Source organism: Myxine glutinosa, chromosome 6 (assembly GCF_964187855.1).
Source record: "Myxine glutinosa chromosome 6, kmMyxGlut1.1, whole genome shotgun sequence".
Classification (NCBI taxonomy): domain Eukaryota; kingdom Metazoa; phylum Chordata; class Myxini; order Myxiniformes; family Myxinidae; genus Myxine; species Myxine glutinosa.
This window is the reverse complement of record NC_136266.1, coordinates 118774731-118801905: the sequence shown is the minus strand read 5'-3', so window position 1 is coordinate 118801905 and position 27175 is coordinate 118774731.

The following is a 27175-nucleotide window of genomic DNA, read 5'->3' as shown; positions in this document are numbered from 1 at the left end:
TCCCTGCTCCGCAGGGGAAAATGGCCTCTAAAGGTGGTTCTTATAACTCGACAAACTTTATAACTTTGACTATCTAACTTCCTTCTATGATGCTGTGACATCCTCTCACAATCAACCGGAAGTCCTCTATTTAGGAGACTTCAGAGTACACCACAAGGAATGGTTGAAATCTTCCCACAGATTCTGCATGGGGGATGGGGTTAAAGCTCTAACGGTTTCAATTCTCAATAATTTGGAGCAAACTATCATCCACCCCACCCATATTTCTGGTCCTGGTCATCACGACCATTCTCAAAATACTCTGGACTTTGTTTTTCACCTCCAATCGTTTGCGTGGAGATACAAAATTTTACCTCTAATTGGTTCCTCTGACCACACTCTGTAAATGTCGCTTTACTTACCACTCTTCCTCCTACTGCTCTCTCTAAATGCCAGTGTTAGCACTTTATTAGTGCTGACTCGACTGGCTTAAATAAATTATTTTTATATTTTCCTTGGGAAAATTACTACTTCTCCTCAGGTGATGCCTCTGTCTCTGCAGAGCGTATAGCTGAAGTTATAATTGCAGGAATGGAGCTTATATCCATTTCTCTTTTCGACTATCTCTTCTTATTCTTGAACCAACCATTTCTGTTCTGCAGCCATTCATGCAAGGGACATGGCATATCAGACATGGAAAAACTCTTCTTTCTCCGACGCGAAATCAACTTTCATCGCTGCCCGAAATCATTGCAAAGAAACAATCACAACCATCTCTTATCTTCCCCCATCCAAAACCCTGATCTTTTCTACCCCTGTTAATTCACCCCAGATCCATTTTTCTGAAATACCGACTTCTTTCCTGGAAGTCCTAGCAGTGTCCATGTGTTTTTTTGGGGGTTTTTTTTTTTTACCGCGCAGCCTGTCAAAGAAAGTTATAAAGTTTGTCGAGTTATAAGAACCACCTTTAGAGGCCATTTTCCCCGCAGAGCAGGGGTTGGCCTTTTTCGGGCAACGTGGTCCCCTTTTTGAAGCAACGTTTTACGGCCGGATGCCCTTCCTGCCGCCAGCACTGTTCAGCCATGGACTTCAACATTCCAACACACCCTGATGCACTCCTTTCCAAACTGAGCGGACGCTCTTGCCATTACACCACCGAGTCTGGTTCCTTGGAAATAGCAAGGAAAAAGAAGTCTCAAACTATTATGGAGCAGCTGATTCAACCTTGTGCCAAGACCATGGCCAATCTTGTTTTGGGGGACAAAAGTGCTAAAAAACTTGGTATCCTTTCTCTTTTGAATGAGAATCCTTTCTGCCCACCACAAAAGTGTGAGCTACAGTATCTCTGGATATCAACAAACAGGTGATACAGGAGATAAAAACGCCGGTTTGTTCAGCATTCAACCAAGAAAGAATTAAATATGAATCTAGAATCTAAAACAAAAAATATGAATCTAGTGAAGTTCAGGCCTGCTCTCAACTTTCTCAGAGAAAACGCTTAGCTTTAATGGGCAGCCGTGTGTGTGTGTGTGTGTGTGTGTGTGTGTGTGTGTGTGTGTGTGTGTGTGTGTGTGTGTGTGTGTGTGTGTAGGTATGTGTATAAATATAGGTATGTGTATATATATATATATATATATATATATATATATATATATACCCACTACATGACCAAAAATATGTGGACACCCAAACATCACACATCTCATTCCAAAATCATGGGCATTAGTATGGAGTTGGTACCCCCCCCCCCCCCCCTTTGCTGTGAAACAGCCTCCACTCTTCTGGGAAGGCTTTCCACTAGATGTTGGAACATTGTTGAGGGGATTTGCTTCCATTCAGCCACAAGAGAATTAGAGAGGTCGGGCACTGATGTTGGGCGATTAGGCCTGGCTCGCAGTCGGTGTGTGTTCGATGGGGTTGACATCCAAAAGGTGTTCGATGGGGTTGAGTTCAGGGCTCTGTGCAGGTCAGTCAAGTTCTTCCACACCGATCTCGACAAACCATGTCTGTATGGACTTCACTTTGTGTATGGGGCATTGTCATGCTGAAACAGGAAAGGGCCTCCCCCAAACTACTACAAAGTTGGAAGCACACAATCTTCTAGAATATCATTGTATGCTGTAGTGTTAAGATTTCCCTTCCCTGGAACTAATCAGCTTAGCCTGAACCATGAAAAACAGCCCCAGAGCATTATTCCTCCTCCACCAAACTTTACAGTTGGCACTGTGCATTCGGGCAGGTAGCGTTCTCCTGGCATCTACCAAACTCAGATTAGTCTGTCGGACTGCCAGATGGTGAAGAGCGATTCATCACTCCAGAGAACGCATTTCCACTGCTCCAGAGTCCAATGGTGGTGAGCTTTGCACCACTGCAGCCGACGCTTGGCATTGCGCATGGTGATCTTAGTACTGTGTGCAGCTGTTCAGCCATGGAAACCCATTTCATGAAGCTCCCGACGAACAATTGTTGTGCTGACGTTGCTTCCAGAGGCAGTTTGGATTTCGGTAGTGAGTGTTGCAACCGAGGACAGATGATATTTATGCGCTTCAGCACTCAGCGGTCCTGTTCTGTGAGCATGTGTGTCCTATCACTTTGTGGATGAGCTATTGTTGCTCATAGACGTTTCAACTTCACAATAACAGCACTTACAGTTGACTGGGGCAGCTATAGAAGGGCAGAAATTTGAGTCACTGAGCTCTTCAGTATCGCCCATTCTACTGCCAATGGTTGTCTATGGAGATTGCATGGCTGTGTGCTTGATTATGTATACCTGTCAGCAATGGGTGTGGCTGAAACAGCCGAATCTACTAATTAGAAGGGGTGTCCGCATACTTTTGGTCATGTAGTGTATATATATATATATATATATATATATATATATATATATATATATATATATATATATATATATATATATATATATATTCTTTTACGTGTGCACCATCCCTCGGGCGGAAGTTCAACTGGGTGACCTGTCTGTCAGCATTAGTTGTTGGACGTTAGTGTTCTTCATGAAGAGTAGGTGATTTATCACTGGCAACTTGACCAAATTACTAATTCCTGATCTGACTACTACTGGGAAGACAATGGCAAACCACTCAGTACAGCCCTTGCCAAGTAGTCAGGTTCACTATGTTTTTTCGTTCAAAATCATGGTAGATTAGCAAACCGATACATTTTTGGAAACGTTATTACATGGACAATCTGAAAATCAATGTTTACATTTGCCAATTCCGACCAATTCGATTCGACCAATCGTTTCGATCGAGCATTCGACCAATTCGATCGATTCGATTCGATTCGATTCATCGAATTCGATTCGATCGACCATTCGACCAATTCGATTTGCCAATCAATTTGACCGACCTTTGCTTGTGTGGAACGGACTGTGAAAACGATGCGGACTATATTGTCGGATACGAGTATCATACGACACACAGGACAGTGATGACGAACTCTAAATGGCATATTCTGTAATCATGTATGTTTGATGCCATTGACTGCCTGTGTATATTTTGTCATTGACTGCCTGTGTAGATGTGAAGTTATACTGACTGCATGTGTATATATGATTTTGCTGACTGCCTGTGTATGTTTGGTGATATGAATTATTGTGACACATTTTGATGTTATTAACTGCCTGTACAAAATGATAGCATGTATTTGATTATGCAAATTATCACGAATATAAAGACGGTATTTTGCAATTCAAAACCTTTGATTCGTGTCTTACCATTCCCCATAGCACTAATTTGATACTTTCATTGGATTCCTTGTCCCTGAAAATATAGGTTTAGTATATTTTAAAAAGTTTTTAGGGTAATTAGAGGCAGAAATAGAACAAAATATGTATTTTACAGTGGCCATTTTGAAAATCCAAAATGGCCGCCATACAGGTATCTCTCCAAATGTAAACATTGATTTTTAGTTTCCTTATGCTATAACCTTTCCAAAAATGTATAGGTTTGCTAATCTACCATGATTTTGAACGAAATATAATTTATTGACATAGTGAACCTGACTAAAGAAACTGCTTCAGTCGTGCAGATGCTCTTTAACAGAGTATTTTGACCTACAACAAAATCAGAAAAACTAAAATCCACACATGCCCCTCCTCATTTCCATATCTCTGAATCAATAAGATCATTTCTAATCACAGCATAATCTAAATGATAGTCTGTGTGTGTATGTCTCTCACGATTTTTTTCAGAGATGGCCGAACGGATCTTCGTCAACCTTTCAGATGTTCATGAGTGAGTGCTCTGGAGTGTTTTAGGCCAAAAAATAAAAAATAAATAGAAAAGTTCGATTGTTTTGGGGGATTTTTAAAATTGCTCTATAGAGCTTGAGCCTTTGTAGCTATGTGAAAGGTAATATTAAATTATCACTGATCAGTGTGTTTTCTTATAATATAAAAGAAAAAAATTCCTTAGTATGTGTAGGGAAGTGTTTGGCACACAAACATCGGAAAAAAAATCCGGGTACTCCTGCTGGTAATGAGATAATTTAACATTACTCAAAACGCTGTGATAGGCTAGATTTGCATGAGAGTTTCAGTTTCATTCCCTTCACAATACTACGACACTAATTTGTAAAATATCCCATATATTGCACCATCTCTGTGGGGTTAGCTACGGAAAGTTTGTTTTGCTAAAATCGTTCACAAACCAGATGGCAATGCCTGACGTTAGACACAAGCACTCCTTGTGAACGACACCGAGGAACCTTTAAGGATCCTCCGGCGTGACCACCTTGGGATGGATGGGGCGCCCATTGATGCCTCGTCCTGCATGTGAAACTACAAAGGAGACAGTTGATCATTTGGTCGAGATTTGAACCAAGGCTAGACTGCTCAAATGTGAGTGTGCATACTTCTAAGATACCCTGCCAGCCATGATTAAAATTTAGTATTTTAGAATTATCATATTTATGAATTTTTAGAACTAGCAACGGTACCCATCCTACGGGCAGGGCTTCAATTGGGAGGCCCAAATGAAAAGGCAATATATCACAAATTGAAGGCTTTTTTTTGTTTTAAACGATTTATATAAACATCCGTTAAATCATATCACACGCAAATCATAAAAATCTAAACCGTATTTGTAGAATTTCAATAAAAGCCACATCACTGTTCATATCGGTAAATATTATTCCATCGTGTTTGGAAAAACTGAAAAATTGGAAAAATTGGAAAAACAATATAGCATATTTTACTCCAGGGGATCCCAGGATTACCCACCCAAAATTTAGTTGCGATCGGTTCAGCCGTTTTGCGTACCTGGGAACAGATGGACAGACAGACATTTGGTGAATTATAGTAAGATTCAGTTGATTGGACCAGAAAATTTGCAATTTTAAAGAAATATTTTAATTTATTTCAGCAATGCCAGTGTGTCCCAAACGGAGTCCTCACTTATGATGCCGGATGAAAATCCCTTATACCATAATTGTCCATTCTTTTCTAATGTTTCAATTCATGTAAAAATATACCAATGTATATTTATCGTCCCTACATACGATGTACCAGCTCTCGTCCATGAGCCTTTCATCACTAAAAAAAATTCTTAAATTATGTGTTGTCCCCAGGGGTTGCTTGTACTTTATGAGACATAAAACGTTTACTTGAATGAAAATATTATCTGGCTCACGCAGCTTGTTAACTGTGTCTATCACGTGGTTTTATGAACCAGTCACTGGGACCAATGAAAAAGTTCAACTCCAAGGGAGGATATTTCATGCAAGAAATGACCCCCTTGCACCACGACCTCCCTCACTTTTCAAGGAAAAAAGACGAGAAGTAATGGTGAAGAAGTCTTCAAGTCATATCTAATAATTCCGTGCCTTGTAATTAATTCCACAAGATAAACCACCACCCTCCCACCCTCCCACCCTTTTCTTTTTCAAAATTTATAGATCTACTAACGAAGAATTGGATTAACTGTGTATTTTGACCAAATTGCATGACGAGTTCCCTTCATTGAGGCTGAAATTGTTTTAATTGCTCAGCTCTGACTATAAACAGCACATTTCAAGGACTTTACGTCACTTCGACTTCATGGCTCAATAGTAGCGCAGACGGCAAGCAATCATAAAGAAACGAAATAAATTACATATTATGATGAAGATTTAATGTGAAATACAGTTGCAAAATTTATTCAACGCAAAGCTCTGATCATATTTTCATTGTAGATCACTCAAATTGAGATGGAAATAATAATAATAATAATAATAATAATAATGATGATAATAATAATAATAACAACAATTAATAATGTAATATGTAAAGTTTATTCTAACCACTGACTCACGAATAGACTGGCTGATAGATATTAATGTTCGGTACCTTCCAGGTGTCGTAGAAAGCTGACATTTGGCGTGCCGACAGACATCTCAGCCGAAATACCGGGAAAAATCACAGAACCATCGGAAAGCGTCCGTAAATGAAAATGTACATAAAAAAACCGTAAACGCATCTGTAAAAAAAAAATAAAAAAAAAGAACTCAATCAATATCTAGCATTTGAAAATTCGAATTTCTATAACTGTAAACTGTGAAATTAAGAAACCTCAATACACTCATTTACAAGGAACTTTGTCGGGCTGACAGGGTGACCTATAGGCATGCATACTCGCCTGCAATATGTCTAGCCTGGGTTTGAATCTCGACCCAGGTATAAACCTATCATTCCAGGTATACGAAGAAGCCACATACAAACGAAGAAGGAGGAAGTTCAACACAAAAGGAGGCCTTCATCCCATTGCACAATGGTTGCCAACCTATGGTTGTTTGTCTGTGCTCTATCCTTTATAAATGCTGAGTGTCAAGCAAGGAAGCATCACAAACTATTTTGAAAGTGTTTGCTATGACTCGGCAGGGGTTCGAACCACCGACCTCCCAGGCTCAGAGCAGACGTTTTAAACATTATGCCACTGGGTCTGGAAAAGGAAAAACTCTGAAATCCACACAAAAGTGCTCAAGCTTGGTCAGCACAGCACTTTTAAATTGACAGTTGGCAGGGGAATTATTCGTAATATATAAAAGAAAAATTGAGCTGCTTATTCATTTTTCTTGGAATCGCCATTTTTGATGTCTATAGTCATAAGCTTTGATATAAAAGTCAATTTAAGGCAGTCAAAATGAATAAGACTTGACAGGCTAGTGCAGAGGTCGTGTTCAAGCCTTTGAGCTGTTTTAGTGTGGGTTTGATTCCCGAACCAGCTGTAAACCGCTCACAGGAAGGAAGTTGCATAAAATATTGCGCAATCCTTCGGAGAGGATGTTAAGTCGGCTGTCCAATCTGTTGGCATCAGATTATGGATATTAAAGATCACATGATACCTTTCACACTTCGGGGCAATACCCCTGGCACTCACCTGGTAGATAAAGCAGTATACTGCACCGACTAAAGGTATTTTAAACCAATTTCAATTATTGCTAGAAGACAGGGCAACAAGTAGAATCATACAAACATAATTATAAGACTAAACAAACAAACAAACAAAAAACCTATTTTGGGGGGCAACCCCTCCCCCATCCCCAACCCCGTATACCTCCTCAGACCCCAATTTTTTTTAATGCCGTGAACAAAAATTGATACATCACGGGTGATCAAGGTTGTGGTAAAGTTTAATCGGAATTGCGTGTAGTTTCTGACAAGAAAGCAAACACCGATTTTGGGGGCAACCCCCCTGTAGACGCCCAAATGGGCAGATTTTTTTTAATGCCATGAACAAACTTTGGTACAGCACGGGTGGTGAATGTTGTGGTCAAGTTTCATCGAAATAGTGTGTGTGTAGTTTCAGAGGAAAAAAGCAAATTCTTATTTTGGAGGAACAAACCTGCATCCACTTTGACCCCCTGGAAGACCCCCTTAGACCCCGATTTTTTAAATGTCGTGAACAAACTTTAGTCACAACACAATAAGTATCATTTGTGCCAAGTTTGGTCACAATCCCTTCAGCGGTTTCGGAGAAGAAGTTGCAAGTGTTTATGGACGGACTGACGGACAGACAACGCGCCATCCCATAAGCTCCCCTGAACTTCATTCCAGGTGAGCTAAAAAAATGAGATCATTGTTTGTTGGTACCCTGAACAAATTCCAAATTTCTCCTCTCATTGACTTCTGGGACGGCAATGGCAAACAATCCGGCATAATCTTTCCAAGAGACTGAAAAGTCATCACCAACACTCTGTAATGAGTATGGTCCATTGATGATGATGATGATGACTTTTTAACTTGTCTAACATACATGTTATTTCATGTCTTGGATTATTTTATGAAATTTTCATCATTTGATCTGTAAATGACTTTTTCAAACGAGAGATACTGAAATCCAGAAACGCACCTTGCCAGGTATAGGTCACGACACTTAATATGGATAACGACGAATGGTTAAAATATTGATGGGTTGAGCAAATTATTGGGTAACCATTTTCCATTTTTCTATCTCAGCTGATAATCCGCTTCCAATTCTAATGAAGAAAGCTCTTGTTTGAGACATTATCAAAGGCATGCTAGAAATTGAGTGGTGCATTGAAGCAAGATACTGTATCGACAAAACAAGATACTGTACTAGTGTATCGTCCGTTCAATCTCATTCTATCTATCTATGCGCAGGCTTTTCAACTCTCTACAAATATAGATGCAGATGATCATTTCTGCTACACTGCCCTCGCTAATCCAAGCTATTACTTCTTCAAAAGTTCTAGCAATTACCTTTTCAAAATGACCATTATCTTTTTTACCAATTCAGAGCTACCTCTGTTTTAATTAAGTTTACAGATGTTGTTTTACAAAACATCTATATTTTCTTATAATTGCTTTTCCTACTACAGACATGGAACAACCTTATACTTAATTGCTATATTCCACAAGCCCTTTTTAGGGGGCACTCCAGGTTACGTTTTCGATTATCTCTATGCATTTTCATCATGGAAAAAGGTATTGTCCAATATATCTGATAAAAGCATCGAGCTGTGATGAGAAAAGTGAAATCAAACACACCTTTGTTCATCCACTACCCAACTCCCACCATATGAATGCTCCAAGTAACTTTTTCCCCTCACTTGAGCGACGAATAAGCAATAAAGCATGGCACCTTTTTTTTTTTCTTTTTTTTCTTTTTTTGTATACCGAATCGAGGCTCGTGAAAGAGCTAACATTTATTTCACAAACAAATCAACCAGACAAACAAAATATACAAAAAGAGGGAGCGGAAGACAAGATGGGGAGAGAAGGGGAAGCACACAACCACAACATTTGAGAGCAGGGAGAAGTGTGGGAGGGAGAGGGCTTGGGGGGAGGAGGCGTGGGAAGAGGGGGGGGGGGGGGGAGCGGTATAAAACACAAAGGGACCGAAATTAGTGGGGGTAGAAAAGATCAAGGTTTTGGATGGGGGAGGATAAGAGATGGTGGTGAACAGCTGTTTTAAAGACCTGGAGGGTGGAGTGGGATTGAAGAGAGTGAGGGAATTTGTTCCAGAGGCGGGAGAAAAGAGGAATGAAGGAGTGAAGGTGAGCAGAAAGTCTTGATTTTGGCAGTTTAACCATAAGAGGGTTGCAGGCAGATCTTGTGCGACCTGTAGGAATATTTGGGGGACAGAGCCCAGAGAGAGCTGGGGGGGCAAGGCCAGAGAGGAGTCGGTAGAAGACGGAAAGACCACCAACCTGCCTGCGGTGAGTGAGTGAAAGACCTATCATTTGCAAGAAGACGGGAAGTTATACCTTGTTTCCATATGCCATTCCACCCAGGTTGAATACCTTGCTGTCCCGACCTGGGTTCTTCCGCAGTCCGCATGTGATTGTCTATCCAAGCTGAGTGAAAAGCTTGTATTTCCCTTCAGTGGGAGTTTTTTGATGGATGTGAGTGGTTATTTCTTCGCAAGCCTTGAGAGCTGGACTAGCCCACCCAGCATCGCTAGTCGAGTTCATGGTCTGAGGTGAACTGCTAGACCCCCAGAGAAATGCTACCTCTATGAACGACTTCAAACCTTGACTCTATCATCAACTAGCAATAAGCTCGCATCTCATCTGTTTCAACGAATCATCACAGCCATTTTAGATCAGTTGATGAACATGGAAATAATTAATAAATGTCAATACAAAGATATTTTATTACATATTAAATAAGATGAGAAGCACAATTCTTAGTTTTAATTTCACCGACTAAATCTTTGTTATCTACGGAAGGCCTGGTGTTGGCTTAGCGGTTAGGGTGCTGGCTTGGGATCCTCAGACTTAGCGGTTAGGGTGCTGGCTTGGGATCCTCAGATGCTGGGTTCGACATCCCAGTTGATCGCTGAATTAATGACTAGGGGCATTGACTCAGCCTGTCATCTTTCCGAGGTCGACAACCAGTTCACTGGTAATTCCCTGTGTGTCGCAAGAGGTGACTAGCTCAAAAAGGGGAAACCAAGGTGCCCAATAAAGGCCAACCCAGGGAAAAATGGCCTCTAAAGATGGTTATTTTCTTCTTCATCTTCTTAAACTTCTGCAGATTCTCTCTTCTTCTCTGGCAACTCAGTGCTTTTAAAATTAATCAAAAATAAAATAGGATTATTGAAGGCCAAACAATGGTGTCACTTATTTTGATTTGACTCAACATGTGAACACTTAGTCGTCACCTCATTGGCCAAGCCTACTCCAATCACGTGTCTGTTTATTTGACAAAGGGTCAGGATAAAATGCGGGTAAGTTCGCTTTGACAGCCCTAAATGAAATTAAAATTGTATGGAAATACATTATCAGAGGCAGCACTGTTTTCCTGCTGGGTTAAGCGACTGGGTTAAGCACTGCATGGAAACAAGATATCGGTGTATCATCCATTCAAGCTCATTATATGTATGTATAGAACCATCTTTAGAGGCCATTTTTCCCCGCAGAGCAGGGGTTGGCCTTTTTCGGGCACTGTGGTCCTCTTTTTTTTTGAAGCAATGTTTTACAGCCGGATGCCCTTCCTGCCACCAACCCTGTTGGTCGCCTCTTGCGACACATACGGAATTACCAGTGAACTGGTACTCAATTTTCCAACCTCAGAAGGATGGCAGGCTGAGTCAACCCTCCTGGCGTTAATTCAGCGATCGACCGGGATTCAAACCCAGGATCCGAGGATCCCAAGCCGGCACCCTAACCGCTAAGCCAACACCAGGTTTCATTATATATATGTATCGGCTTGTCAAATAGCAGATCCTTATTGCAAAGATGTCATGGATTTCATGTCCTTTAAAATTTATCCTCTGTGCAAAAACCATGAATCGACAAATATATTATTTATTATGTGATTACATCAGTAACAATGTAAAGAACAATTCAAGGTTAAAATGGTTAAATCAAATCGAGGGCATGCCTTTTTAAAAAATGACAATAGCTATTTTACAATCTTTAAATATTCGAAAAACAATTAATCCTTCGAGTTTACGCTACGACAGCAGGGAGACATTTTATGGCTCAGTCGAGATTCCGACCCGAGCCAGTCAGCTCGAAGGTAAGTGAGTCTTCACACCTCGAAGAAATCCTGCTAGCACAGATAATAATAAAAAAAATAACCAATAATTAAAAAATTCACATTTTTCAAAAATATAAATATGAAACCAACATAAGCGAGCAAGCTTGGTCGTGATTTTCCCACCCAAAAAAATTCCCTGGAGATTAACAATCTTTTGACAGAAGAAAAAAAATTCACATTTTCTAAACATCGATTTACATCTCTGATATTAATACAGCCTAAACATTGATTAACCAGCTTCGTTTTAACAACTTGATCTCAGGAGGTGTCGCACATTCTGTTGGACCTTTGAGACCCTTTTGAAAAGTGTCGATAAATTTTATATTTCATTTGGGAAAACTTGGGCAGTGTCGCATTTAAATCGAGGGCATTTTAGTGCCTATCCCAAGCTGCCCAAAGGGCATGAAGAGACGACGACAATGTGTGGGTGCCTGTTCCATGTAGTCAATACCAGGAGGAATTGGCACATTCTCCCCTTCATTAATGAGCCTACTGGGTTGTCATTGACAACCTGATAATGACATTGTCGTTCTTATGGGACTGCCTTGCTTTCCAGAAGCTGAAAGTCCAAATCGTTAATAATGCTGCTTTCACCTGAATGTGAACCCACAGACTATGAGATATGAGTCGTGTCCTCACCATGAAGCCGGGCATGGTGTTGGTTGGGTCTTGAGTTCGAACCCCTGTCGTGCAATTAAATAACACAAAAATAAATAACACAATAATACAAAAACTTTTTTTTATTTATCCCAAGTGCGTTGACTCAGCCTGTCATCCTTCCAAGGCTGGCAAAATGAGGTCCAGATTATTGAAAACAGGGGGCACTGCATCAGCGGCACTGCTGCGCTCCCAGCAATGATGCAACCAGCGGCCACGGATTGCATACAATTGAAGATGACCACAAAGCCGCCACCGTATATCCTCATCCTTGTGAAAGGTAAACACAATGACATAACTCCTCTGATCCAATCACTTCTCTAATTTCCGAGTCATTCTTTCCGTCAATTCCACATCAGAGATTCATCTTTACAAGCACAGCTGAATATGATTTGATTTGATTAACTATTTTGGTACTTTGCTAGGAGCATATTTTTCAATACAATTTCTGAAAGGAATGCATTAAGTATTGGCAATCAATTTTAGGCTTTCGCCAAGCACAAAGAAACAGCACAATCCTTCCAACCGAAGCACTAAAATAAACTCGTTTATCGTTTTTTGTTTGTCTGTTACATGAAAAAAAATTTAGAAAAAAAAAAATATATATATATATATATTTTGTGAATATTTGAGGTTACATGAGGATTCGCTCATAAAATGCATATAATTTTTTTAGAATTTCGTCACTTAAAAAAAAAAAAAAAATGTTCGAATCTTGTCCCAGGTATAAACAAACTGTCGTTCTGGTGTTTCACATGCAGGGTGAGGCATCAATGTGCGCACCGTCCCTCGGAAGGATGTTATGCTGGAGGACCAATCTGCCAGCATTGGTTGTTCGTGCACGTCAAAGATCCTTTGATGTCTTTCATAGCAAGGAGGTAGGTTATTGCTGGCACCCCGAACAAATTCAAATTGTCTTCCACCTTCAGTCGAACATCAGGCGTGACAAGCTGGTTCGTGAAAGACTTGGACAAAAAAAGACCAATCCCCGGCTGACCGCACAAGAAAAAGATAGACCAAACGGAACATAACAGGAGAGAATGATCTTAATAACTCGATGGTATTCTTAGAATACTTACCCTGCGCAGTCAACTTGGTGTGATCCAAATCTTCTGTTTTTGAACGTTTTTTTTCTTTGATCCAATATGGCTGCCAGACCACGTGAGCGATGACATCATACATTTATATTCTCGAAATAATTGTTGCATAGATCATGCTCAATACATTTCAAACTGATCAGATTAAGCGTTGTCCTTGTCGAATTATGACGTCATAATTATGGCACCAATGACGTCATCGTTAACAACACGTTCCTCATATGGAGTTCTTTACAATGAGTCACGTTTCAATTTTTTTCCATAGAGCGGTTTTGGAGATATAGAGGTGCAACTTTTTTCGGTTTTTCCAAAATGGCGCCTGTACCACTTGACCTCTGACGTCACTATTATCACTAAAATATTCCACAGGAGGAGTCGCTCTAATGGCAAAAATGTAGTGTCCATCAGACCAACAGTTGCTGAGAAAAAAAATTCATAATCAGATAAGTGTTATTCTTGTCGAATTATGACGTCATAACGAAGGCATTGATGACATCATTAACATATCTTATTCCCCATGGAGAGTAGTTGACAATGAGCGAAGTCTCAATTTTTTTCCATGGAGTGGTTCAGAGATATAGAGGTGCGAAGTTTTTCCAAGATGGCACCTGTACCACGTGACCTATGACGCCATAATTAGCATTAAAATATTCTAAAGGTGGAGGCGCTCCTATTGTGAAATTTTAGTGTCAGTCCGACCAAGAATTGCAGAGAAAAAAAAATTCAAACTGATCGAATCAAGCTTTGTACTTGTCAAATTATGACGTCATAATGGAGGCACCTATGACATCATCATTAACATATCTTATTCCACATGGGGAGTAGTTGACAATGAGTCATGTATCAATTTTTTCCATTAAGTGGTTTGGGAGATATAGAGGTGTGACGTTTTTCAAGATGGCGTCCGTACCACGTGACATATGACGTCATAATTATCAACAAAAAAATATACAGGCAGAGGCGCTCCTACGGTAAAATTTAATGTCAATCGGACCAACGGTTGCCGAGAAAATGAATTTTTAAAATGCAGACATGGCACGCGGACACGTACGGCACACATACGGCACAGTATGTACGTACACGATTGCTTACTCGCGATTTTCGCTTCGCAAGCGCAGGGTAACGAGAACGGCACTCAGTAGAGAGCATACCTCCGCCTGGTTAGCCATATCACTCAATGGTGAAGAATTACTTAAAACATTCGACGAGATGGATCCGGATCTTAACCAAAATTGAATCGATCCTTCCTTGTCACACACACAACCTGTCCAACAAGTTTCGTCCAAATCCATCCATAGCTTTTTGAGAGATCCCGCTATGTATCTTTTTGGCCCTAACTCCAAATGGTGAAGAATCACTTTAAAAATTCAGTAATCCTCATATCCGAATACATATTCAGATATTCACCAAAATCGAATCGAATCGTCCTTGTCACAAACCCAACCGGTACAACAAGTTTCGTCCAAATCCGTCCACAACTTTTTGAGATATCCTGCTATGTATCGTTTTTGGCCCTATCCCCCAATGATGAAGAATCATTTTTAAAATTCTAGTAGCCGGATCCGAATCCGGATCTTCACCAAAATCTAATAATTTCGTCCTTGTGACATACGCTACATCTCTGCCAAATTTCGTCCGAATCCGTCCACAACTTGAGATATTTTGTTCACAAATGGATAGACAGACAGAAAAGGGTGAAAACATAACCTCCATCCACCTTTGGTGGCGGACGTAATAAGAATAGTTGGGAACGTTAAAAAGAAGTACAGCAGCAAGACACGAGCATATTATTGCTTCCATGTTACAATATTGCATTCAATTTTATATAATTTATGTTATTTTTGTACCTTAAAAGCGAAGACAAAATGGGCATGTTTTGAGGATCAGAACATAAGCTTCTAATACATGATCCAGGATCTAGAACTTTTAGCATACCATAAAAGAGATACTTCAACTTCTAACTAAATGAGCCAACATAATCATCCAGAATGACAATGGGTTGAAAACGTCTCGGTGCATAAAATGACATCAATATTGATGCGGATCCCTCGAGCCCGTCGACGTACAGAGGGGGGTTAAACCCTTTCCCCCTTCGAGTCCACGAGGCCGAGCCGCCACTCCCGTAGCGAGCGTGTGGAAGGGTATCGGGTCGAATCCCCAAGTACCAAGGAAGGGTAACACACGCCGCCACGAGAATGGGGACTGGACCTCGCACGGGCCACGCTAATCGGATACCCCGAGCGGTTTGCGTGCCACGTGACTCGTTCTGTTAATTCCTATTGAACCTGATTGAGCGGTCTTATTCGTGCAATGCTAGGCCAATGGTGTGAAATGATGTGCACGGTCAAATGGAAGGAAGAACACAGGTTTATTTACAATTTATACAGTGATCGGGGTAAAGAGAAGAGACACAGAGCAGATACTTAGTCAATCTTACTTAATCCCCGGACAAGGGCCCTCACACTCACGCGGGAAAAAGGAGGAAGGAAAAGTACGTGCTCCGGACAGCTCGCCGGGCGTGGCCCACGAAGTGTTCGCGGCACGTGTGCAGGGAACTCAGGCAGGGAGATCGTGCGTCTGTGACCCCAGGAAGGATCGTCCTCGCAAGCGCGGTTAACAGCCGCAGGGCACAGGGTGAGTTCATTCACTGAGAGAGCTGGGGGCAGAGAGCGTTCGTTCACAGACCTCTTGGACAGAAACTCTGACTGGGGCTCTGACTCTCCGACACTCTGACTTCTTCGACTCTCACTCTCACTTTGACTCTCAACCACACCTCTCACTCTCTCTGGGTCACTGTCGACGACTGGGGCACTCTCTCTCTGGGTCACTGCTGCGGCGGGCCTGGGGCAGGGTTTTATAGCCCCGCCCCAGAGTCTTACCCGAATGTTCCAAGCCCCTCCTCTGGCTGCTGTTGTTAGCCACTCCCCTTGAGCTCCGATTGGCTGCTCGCCACTTACCGGCCACTCCCCTGCAGCTCCTCCCTTGGGCCTTCCAGACTTGTTCCAGGCCTAGCACGTGGCATTCTAGCCCAATCGAGGCCTACACTTACTGGCCTGCTCAACGCATATTAACACAGGAAAGGAGACTATGCTTAACATTTACTAAGAAATAACTGAACTAAGCGAGGCTACATGTTGTGGTGCAACTACCTACGAGGGGGGTTATCTTTTATTCTGAAAACCGCAACAATATATACCGACTGCTGAAATTATCACTTTCCAAAATTATGAAAATAAAAACTGCCAACATGTGAAAGCAACCACATCGCTTTTGTTAAATTTCTCAGAGTAATATGATTGTGCAAACAAGATTACCACTAAAATGGTAGTTGAATGATGACATTTCAGTATTTCACAGAATATAACACTTTCTGATGTTGTTGATCAAATGCTTTGAATTTGATACAACTCAGTGGGAGTTGATTGAGAAACAGAGATCTCATTGAGAAACGTAAATGAACACTCGGTTTACTCTGCGCACTTTGCACGTCACGTTCAACGAATGTCACCTCCCTGTGCCTTGTATTTATTGTGATTTTTAAAAAACCGCTTCCATACACCGACCTTGAGGCTCGTACACCGATCTTGAGGCTCGGTTTGCAAGCCACCGTGTACAATTCCAATGTAAGAGAAATAATTACTCTTATTTTGGGTCTTCACAGTCCTCAGAGTATTTTGGGCCCTCTGGTTCATTTGTGTCTTTTGGGTGCTCAAGCTCTTTTGCATCCTTGGAATCTTTTGGGTCTTTTGAGTCTTTTGGGTTCCCTGGATATTTGGGGTCCTCAGGTCTTTTCAGTCATCTGGGTCTTTGGGGTAATTTGGGTCTTTGGGGTAATTTGGGTCTTTGGGGTCCACTGGGTCCTCAGGTTCTTTAAGGGTCTTTAGTTTTTTTTTGGTGTTTTGGATTGTTTGTTTCTGTGGGGTCATTAAGGTTCTTTGGGGTATTTTGGGTCTTCAGGGTCTTTTTGGTCTTCTGGGTCTTTTTGATTATTTTTGGTATGTTGGGTGTTTTGGGTGTTTAAGGGTCTTTGGGATATATTGGGTCTCTGGGGTCTTCATTGTCTTTTTGGTATTTTGAGTCTTTAATGTATTTTAAGTCTTCGGGGTCTTTTGGGTCTTCGGGGTCTTTTGGGTCAACAGGGTCTTTTCGGTCTTCTGTGTCTTTTGGGTCTTCTGTGTATTTAATGGTGTTTGGGGTCCTTGAATCTTCAGGGTCTTTTAGGTCTTTGTGGTCTTTTAGGTCTTCAGGGTATTTTGGGTCTTCATGGTCTTTAGGATCTTTAAGGGTGTTGGGGTCTTTTGAGTCTTCTGAATATTTAAGGGTCTTTGGGGTATTTTAGGTATTTGGGGTCTTTTTGGATCTTCAGGGTCTTTTTGGTCTTCGAGGTATTTTGGGTCTTAAAAGATCTTTGTGTCTTTTGGGTCTTTGTGGTAAGTGCGAATTGTCATAAGTCGCCGACGTTGTAACTCGAGGAGAGTCTGTATCGATATATATATCTATATAATAATAGCGTAAGGACTCGACTTTGTTATCCCTTTTACGCCGCACCCAGTGACCCGATGCCCACGGCACTAATGGATTTACGATCTACGAACCGCACTCTTTGTTTATCACGTACAGCCATACTCGAAAAATCTGAATTAGCCGACGTTGGGGCCCAAAAGCATCCGATTAACTGCCGATACGACGCCATCTTACGACGCCATCGTATTGGCGTCTGCTGGGCGAAGGCGAAGCAAGCTGTCCGCTGATTGGACAGGCGAAGGCGAAAGCAAGCCGTCCCCTGAGTGGACAATCCAGAGCATGCATTTGTGCCGGTGTCGGCGATCGTTGTTCATATACGCACTCTTCATTCTCATCTTTCTTCCTAACTCTTACTCGGACAAGCAAATCCCCTATGCCATCCATAATGGTACTCTATCCATACACCACATCCTCCCTTCCGTGGATGTTCCACGGGTTTCGGCTAGTTGTTATGATTTTTGGTAGTGATATGCAGAGCAGAATAGAGCTGAATAGGTAACATGCTTCGAGATGTCGCGGTAAGGAACACTACCTGTACTAAGTTCTTCATGTGCAGGCGTTTTGTCGGGTAAGATATATAATTGTGAATCTACCAGGAGATTCGTGTGTTAAGTAGTGTAGGGAATAATGAGTAGAGCCCTTGTATGTCTCACCTGGTTAGCCAAACCTTTGTCCCTTTTGGCACTGCAGACCACATAGACATTTAGTTAAGATCCCTTAGTACAATATATATATATATATATATATATATATATTGTTGCGGATATGGCATTTGGCCTCCATATCCGCTTGTAAATATTCCCCTATTTCCCCAATACTCCCCAACTATCCCCAATCCCCCATTCCCTAGTCCCATTGCCTGTAAATAACACTCTGTAGAACCGACCTTCCCCTTTTTCCCCCATTAAATGTCGTGCCCAGGTCCACCGCATCTCACGTAGACAACTTTCGGACATCTTGCTAGTTATTCTTAGTCTATGTCAGTTAAGGACTCGTTTCCATTAATTCTGACTCTTCGTTGCACCAGAATGTGATTGTATGGCACCAGTAGTGAGTTTAGGACCTCCCCCTACCTCCTCCCATCTTCCCCATGAAACTACAACAACTACAACAACAACAACAACTACAACTACAACTACAACAACAGAGGAGATTGGGGGCGGCGCGGCGCGGGGAGTGTGCGTCCTCACTCCGGCGTGGTTAGCCGCCATTGCCCATGCGCTCCACGGGGTTACCACGAAGGGGCCGGCTGTCAGCTCCTCGTCAGGGGCGGAGCCGGTAACCCCCCCGCACCCAATAAGAAGGGCGGACCGATTCCATCTGGGGCGGAGCTAACTAGCCGAGGGCGTGTCACTCCCCGCCGGATATACGCAGCGACTTACCGGACGTGACGTCAGATGCGCCCCCAGCTTGAGAAGACAAGTCACCACCTCTGAGCGCTGAGTGAGACCTCCCGCATCTTTGGACTGGACCGGGTCGATTTTGCCCCTGAGCCAAGGTGCACCTTGAGCCATCGAAGACCTGCCCCTCCTTGCCATCAATCCCCGTGTGAGTCAGTTTTGTCCCGTTTATCTGTCGTCTGTCGGGGCTAGATAAGACTGTGTCTAAGTGCCTATCTTCCTATGCTGTCCCTCTTGTCGTTGTAATCTGACCTTCCGCCCTAATATAACCTCCTCCGGAGGTCTTGAGAACTGAACCCTTGGTGTCGTGTCATTTTAATCCAGCCGTTGTGTCTTTTCCATCATTGATTTAGCATAGCGCGACTTAGTCAACGTTCGAGCATAATCGGGTAAACTGTGCAGACGCGGTCATACCAAACCGCTCGGTAAACTAACATCCACAACCGCGTCTGTAACAATTGGTGTCAGGAGTGTCGGATTCGGACCTGGGACTAAATTTATTAGGCCCAAATTTTGGAACACCAATTGTACCACTAGGGTAACAATTGGTGTTGGGAGGTAGAATTCGATCCGGAGCGCGTTTCCCGCGCTCGAAATTATAACGACGAAATTCGATTGTGTTTTACCAAATATAAAAACCCGAATTTTGAAAGTCGCGCTATGGCGGATCAAGACAGCTGGGTTCCGGTAGAGGAGAGTGAGGCAGGGTCGGTCCAGGACCAAATTGAGGGACGCGAGGAGAGTGAAGCAGTGAGGGTAGCAGACGCACAAAATAGCGTCGTTGCGCCCGACGTTGCGGGAGCGCAAAATGGCGCCTCGCTGGTCACCGCGCCCGCGACCGTGGCAGCGCCCCTGGTGGATTCGAACCTTTTCCTCCTGCAAATGAGGGCCCTTATGGAACAAATGGGTGAGCAATTGGGAGACCAAATTAGAGGTTTGAAAAGCAGTATGGGACAAATGGGGAACCGGATGGAGGCTCAGAATGAGCGATTGGAGGGCCAAATGGGGGTAATGAGGGACGAAGCGAGGGGTACCGGTGAGGGGTTAGACAATAATTTTAAGGGTTTAGACAAGAAATTTGGGAAGTTAGACGACAAATTTGAGGGGTTAGACAACGGGATAAAAGAGGTGAAAAAGGGGTTAATGGGGGTAGAAAATAGAATGGCTGCCCAGGAGAATCAGATAGAGGGAGTGAAAAATGGGTTAGAGGGGTTAGAAAACAGGATGGAAGGCAAATTGAGGGACATGAGGGACCAAGCGGAAAGGGAAGTTAACCAAATGGGGCAGCAGATAGAGGGGGTCAGAATGGGGGTAGAAACCAAACTGGATGCTCACAGGGAGGAAATGGAGCAGATGAAGGTGGCATCTGGGCAGGAGATGCAAGTGATGGGAGAGGAGATCAGAAGAGGAGTGAGTGAGGAGGTCGGAGGAGTGCGCGAGGAGGTGAGGCACTGTAAGGAGCACATGGAGAAGGAGGTGAGAAAGGGGACTATAAAATTGCAAGGGGGCATAGAGGACTTGACGCAGGAGGTGGAACAGCTGACGGAGGGACAAAAAGGACTAACGGAGCAGGTTCAAAGGAACACTGCGGTATTAGGAGGGTTAAAAGCGACACAAAACGACATAAAAAACGACTTGATAGCGACAAAGAGGCAATGTCAGATGGTACGTGAGGGATTGACAACGAGGTTGGACGAGGTGATAGAGGTAATGGAGACGAAGGACCGGCAGGTGAGGACGCACATGGAAACGGTCAAGGTAGCCTTGGAGGACGAGCTTGAGGAGACGTACCGGGGAATAAAAGAGGTGAGCAGAAATTAGAAGAAGTGGAAGAAGGGATGAGCGAAATCAAGAAGCGACGGAGAGGGGATAAGAAAGAGATAAAAGAGGAGATAAAAGAATTGGTCCGAAGTCTGTGTTTGGATCGTGATGATGTGCTCATTAACCGGATGAGGGATTCGCAGGTGATGGAGGAGAAGCGAAGAGGAAGAGGACCCGGTGTAAGTGGTGACCAATATGGTCGTGCGTATGATGCGCCAGGTGATTTAAGAAGCTTGGGGGTCGAGATGGACCCGGGTGTTCGTGAGAGGCCGTTGGTGAAGTGTGCGACAGGTCTGGTGTGCGAAAGAGGAGGTGTGCGAGAAAGTCCGACTCTGGGGTGTGTGAGGAAAAAGTGCGTGCCAAGGAGTGAGGGTGCTGGCGAGAGTGAGTCGGTCGTAGCGCGTGTGCGAGGGAGCACATGGAAGCGCGGTGTGGGAAGTGTTACAGAGGGTGTGACGGGAGAGTGTGCGCAGGAGTGTGCGCAAGAAAGGTGTGTGATGGACAGGTGCATGGGGAAAGAGTGCGCTGTCGAGAGTAAGGGTGAGTGCGCTGTCAAGAATGGAGGTGAGAGTAGTGAGAGTGACAAGGAGCGTGAGTTGGTTGTGACAGGTGAGAAAGGATGCACACCTGGAATGGTAGAGCGTGAGTGGGAATGCACGCTGGAGTTGGTGGTGAGGCACGTGGTTGGGTGTGCGAATGAGAGCACACCTGTGATTGTCACAGAGGAGGTGACAGAGGAGGGGGCACGAAGAGGTGTGTTGGTGAGGTGTGCGACCAACGAATGTGTGCCAAAGTGTTCGGTGGTCAGGTGTGTGACCAAGGCTGTGAGTGGAATGAGGGTACCTGGGTGTGTAAGGAAAGGTACGAGGAGCATGGGAACGGCTGGATGTGTGAGCAAGGAACGGGCTGCGGGGTGTAAGCGTCCAGGTGAAGCATCGACGGTAACCGGTTTAGAGGTTAGAGCGACTTTTAGCCGAATCAGGCCCTCGGTGCGTGCTGGGCCTCGCTTTGAACGGCCGCGTCCGTGCTCCACTAGGCGGAGCGGGCAGCCCGATAGAAAGGGTCGTCATGGCGACCACTTTTTGTTGAGGCAGTCCGGCAGGTCGAGATCGGGACATTGGATGGCTCCACGCCGAGATGGTGCGTGGGATCTCGGCCCGGGTAAGCCCCCGTCCCTGCACCGAGTGCCGGATGCATCCAGCCGCTGGCACAGAACAACCCGCATTCATGGCTTGGCTTTACGAAGCCGGGCTTTGGACAGGAATTGGCGCACCGAGAGGCATTAGTGAGTAGACTGGGTGATGAGGTTAGTGTTTTGGCCCCAAAATTAGAGAAAAACAAAATTTGATGATTGGCAAGGGATTGGCAGTAATGATTGGCAGATGATGGGTAGTGATTGGCAAATTTTTAATTTGTTGAAATTTGATGTGCCAAATTGGTAGTGAGCGATGGGCCCGGTGGGTAAGGGTGGCATCCCTGCCACCCTGCCCATGGTGGGGCAAAGGAGCAATAGCTTATGGGGTGTATGGCAGTGAAAACTAGCCCGGGTGGGTTAGGTTATATTGATAGGGCCCTAGAAGATGACATTAGGTAACGTTAAGATTAGTTAGTGACTGATACCTGTAGTGGGGACGCAGGTAGATTAGTGTGGATGATAATGACGAGGGAGCGCAATAGTTTAAAGGGACGACTGGGAAGCGCAAGTTTCAGAGGGGAGTAGTTAGATGAGATGATGCTGTGTGAGAACTGGACAGGTGTGTGGAGCAGTGTGTGAGTAGTGAGTGTGTGGATCAGCGCGAATGCGCTTGGGGAGAGAAGGGTGCAGGTGGCACCGGGTGTGAGAGCACAGGTGTGCAAGTGCAGGTGTGTGGAATAGATGGAGCAGAGAATGACTGGTGTGGAGAGAGTTGGAGTAAGTGGTACGGAGTGGTGTGCATGGTGCGAAGGTGTGGATGGGGGAAGAGTGGACCCCTTTCACGAATACCCGGGGCGGGTAGTGTAAGTGTTAGGTAGAGGGTACAGGTAAATTGTGGTTGGATATTGGCATCTGTGGTGCGGGTGACAGAATGGTGTTGTGGATGGGTGCATTAGTGTTGTGGAAATGGCTGGGCGTGTAGCCTGTTAGTGTGTGTAGTTGGTTGGGCACTCCACCACTGTGAGGATGTCGGCCAGGTGAGGCCGCAGGTGGGCTCTGGGAGCCGGTAGTTGTGAGTGGGTGCCTGAGGATCCCGGGTGTGGGTCGGGCAGCCCAGTGCCAGAGAGGGCACCGAGTGGGGAGAGCGCCAGAGGGCCTTCCCCAGGTAGTTAGGTTAGGGTAAGGAGCAGGTAAGCTCGGAGGCAACTGCAGTGGTGGAGGTGTGCAGGTGGGTAGACCCGCTGGGAGAGGTACACGCCACAGCCCAGAAATTGTGTGAGGGCACCGGGAGATGAATCGGGGGAGTGAGACCCCAAATTGAAAAGCACCACAGTTTGGCCAATGGGAATTGGTTTTTAGAACCCATAGTGTAAGAGGGCCAATGGTTTGGCAGGAGAAAGACCCCGGGTAGTGTAAAGTTGTTAAAGTCATTTAGGAAATAGTTAGGATTGATGAACCTGTCGCACCATACGCAGCCACTTACCTGAGGTGATGATGATGACTCCACACCTGTGTTTTCTTTGTTTTGTGTTGCAGGAAGTAAGGATTGCTGTTGGATTTGTGAGACGCATCACGACGTGGATGAGACATTGGGGTGATTCCATCTCTCCCTCCTTAGGAGGGACTGATGATGAATTGGTAATGGCAAATTTTGATGAAAGTTGAAAATGGCAAATTTGATTGGTTAGGAGGGAGAGAAGACGAATTTGGTATATGGGAGGAACGGGGAAGACAGTAGGGATGTTTGTTGATTTGTAAAGTAGATGTTTATGGGTAGTGTTGTGTTTTGTGGATACAGTAAGGGGTAAGGGAGGGGCCATGTAGGTTACCTGGTGGGGGGGGGGGGGGCGTACGGTAGGAACGTACCTGTCTCACCTGGTTCCCATGTGCCCCCAGTGTGCATCATCTTATATTGCGTGCACTTTTGCGCCCTTACCACCTTACTCACTTGTCTTTTTCTTTTGTCTCCCACCTCCGAGGATCTGGCTTTGGGGTAGAGAGAGAGGAGAGAGAGGTGCTGGCTACGCATTTGTGGGCCTGCACTTTCGCTGCTTGCTGCCTGGATCGATACACCATATGGACCGCAATTTTGGTGGCCACCCACAATGGACCGCAGTTCTTTTGCGGCCAAGCACCACCCGTGGATGGACCTATGGGTCAACGTGGCACCTATGCCATACAAGGTGAACCACTAACAGTTGGCCCCCTGACGGCCACAATAAAGAAATGGACGCGGTTGGCGCCTTTCTTTATTTTTGAAAGAAGCCAGAAGGCCAAGTGCACCACACGAAGAGCAAGAGACACCTGCAGGGTTAGGGGTTGTTGAATTTATTTTTATTCATTGAACAATGGTGACTGCACCGATTGGTGCTGGGGTGGTGCTTTTGGTGCTTGGATGGGGTGCTCTGCACATTATTAAAGGCCGTAAGGCCACAGAGCACTCGTGGGTTGGTGTATCGATGCTGGCATGCGTGCTCTCTCTATGCATAACATCTGCATGTGTTCCTCCAAAAACAGGTCCTGGATCGTAGTGTAAATATCAGCGTAGTCTTGTAAATAATGCTCCCTACCGGCTGTATGTTTAGTTTGCGAATTCTTTCCGCGATTCGGTTATCCTGTGGGTGTGTTTCTGTGAGGAGAAGGGTGCAACGTCACAGGGGGACATATTTACTCATTTGTGAATATCTGTAAAACTGTCACACTCAGGGTAGAGTTAATAGTAGAGGGAACTACATCTGCGTGCCACACTAAAATAGGTAAACATTTATCGGGTCGGGATGCCCCGAGGGTAGAGAAGGGTGCAATGTTGCGGATATGGCATTTGGCCTCCATATCCGCTTGTAAATATTCCCCTATTTCCCCAATACTCCCCAACTATCCCCAATCCCCCATTCCCTAGTCCCATTGCCTGTAAATAACACTCTGTAGAACCGACCTTCCCCTTTTTCCCCCATTAAATGTCGTGCCCAGGTCCACCGCATCTCACGTAGACAACTTTCGGACATCTTGCTAGTTATTCTTAGTCTATGTCAGTTAAGGACTCGTTTCCATTAATTCTGACTCTTCGTTGCACCAGAATGTGATTGTATGGCACCAGTAGTGAGTTTAGGACCTTCCCCTACCTCCTCCCATCTTCCCCATGAAACTACAACAACTACAACAACAACAACAACTACAACTACAACTACAACAACAGAGGAGATTGGGGGCGGCGCGGCGCGGGGAGTGTGCGTCCTCACTCCGGCGTGGTTAGCCGCCATTGCCCATGCGCTCCACGGGGTTACCACGAAGGGGCCGGCTGGCAGCTCCTCGTCAGGGGCGGAGCCGGTAACCCCCCCGCACCCAATAAGAAGGGCGGACCGATTCCATCTGGGGCGGAGCTAACTAGCCGAGGGCGTGTCACTCCCCGCCGGATATACGCAGCGACTTACCGGACGTGACGTCAGATGCGCCCCCAGCTTGAGAAGACAAGTCACCACCTCCGAGCGCTGAGTGAGACCTCCCGCATCTTTGGACTGGACCGGGTCGATTTTGCCCCTGAGCCAAGGTGCACCTTGAGCCATCGAAGACCTGCCCCTCCTTGCCATCAATCCCCGTGTGAGTCAGTTTTGTCCCGTTTATCTGTCGTCTGTCGGGGCTAGATAAGACTGTGTCTAAGTGCCTATCTTCCTATGCTGTCCCTCTTGTCGTTGTAATCTGACCTTCCGCCCTAATATAACCTCCTCCGGAGGTCTTGAGAACTGAACCCTTGGTGTCGTGTCATTTTAATCCAGCCGTTGTGTCTTTTCCATCATTGATTTAGCATAGCGCGACTTAGTCAACGTTCGAGCATAATCGGGTAAACTGTGCAGACGCGGTCATACCAAACCGCTCGGTAAACTAACATCCACAACCGCGTCTGTAACAATATATATATATATATATATATATATATATATATATATATATATATATATATATATATATATATAATCGGGAGATTGAATAAGACGCGGACGTAGCTTCAGGTAGAGAAGCTACGTCCGCGTCTTATTCAATCTCCCGATTATTTATTCAATGCAAATGAGACGCCCTGCTCGTACTGTGGAGTTTCTACTATTTCTCACAGTTATATATATATATATATATATATATGTATATATATATATATATATATATATATATATATATATATATATATATACATATATATATATATATATATATACAGTGAAACCTTGACTTATGAGTGCACCAACTTACGAGTTTTCCGAGATACGAGCCGTCGCTCGGTCGGTTTTTTGCTTTGTGATGCGAGCCGAGATCTGAGTTACGAGCGAGCGAGCTTGGATATAAAACACGTAATCGTCGAAAAACATGAGCGAGGTGTGCGTGTTGTCGACTTGGCGAGGCAGTACGATCGTAGTACTTCTACGATATGTACGATTTTGAAGCAGAAGGAGTCGATAAAGGCTATAACGCCAGCCAAGGGCATTAAGATTATTTTAAAGCTCCGGACCTCTGTCCATGAAGAGATGGAGAAGTTGTTGTTTGTGTGGTTGACGGAGAAGCAGCTCGCAGGAGATACCGTGACCAAGAGCATCATCTGTGAGAAGGCACGAGACATTTACGGGGATTTGGTGCAGCAGACGGCGGGAACATCAACGGACGAGGCATCGGAAGAGTCATTCAAAGCCAGTCGGGGATGGTTTGATAATTTTAAGAAGAGGACCGGCATTCACTCCGTCGTCAGGCATGGTGAGGCAGCAAGCTCGGATGTGAAGGCAGCTGAAGATTTTATTATAACTTTTGCCGAACTGATAGAAGCCGAAGGATACATCCCCCAGCAAATCTTCAACTGTGACGAGACAGGGCTCTTCTGGAAAAAGATGCCGAGGAGGACGTATATAACGGCAGAGGAGAAGAGCATGCCAGGCCACAACTTGTTCAGAGTGCCGGCGATAGCTCGCCTTCTCTTTGTGGAAGACACGGTGAGATCCTTAACATCCTACAACTAATGGGACGCAAACGGGGCGCCCAGTTTAGTGGTACACACATTGATGAATCACCCTGCCTGTGA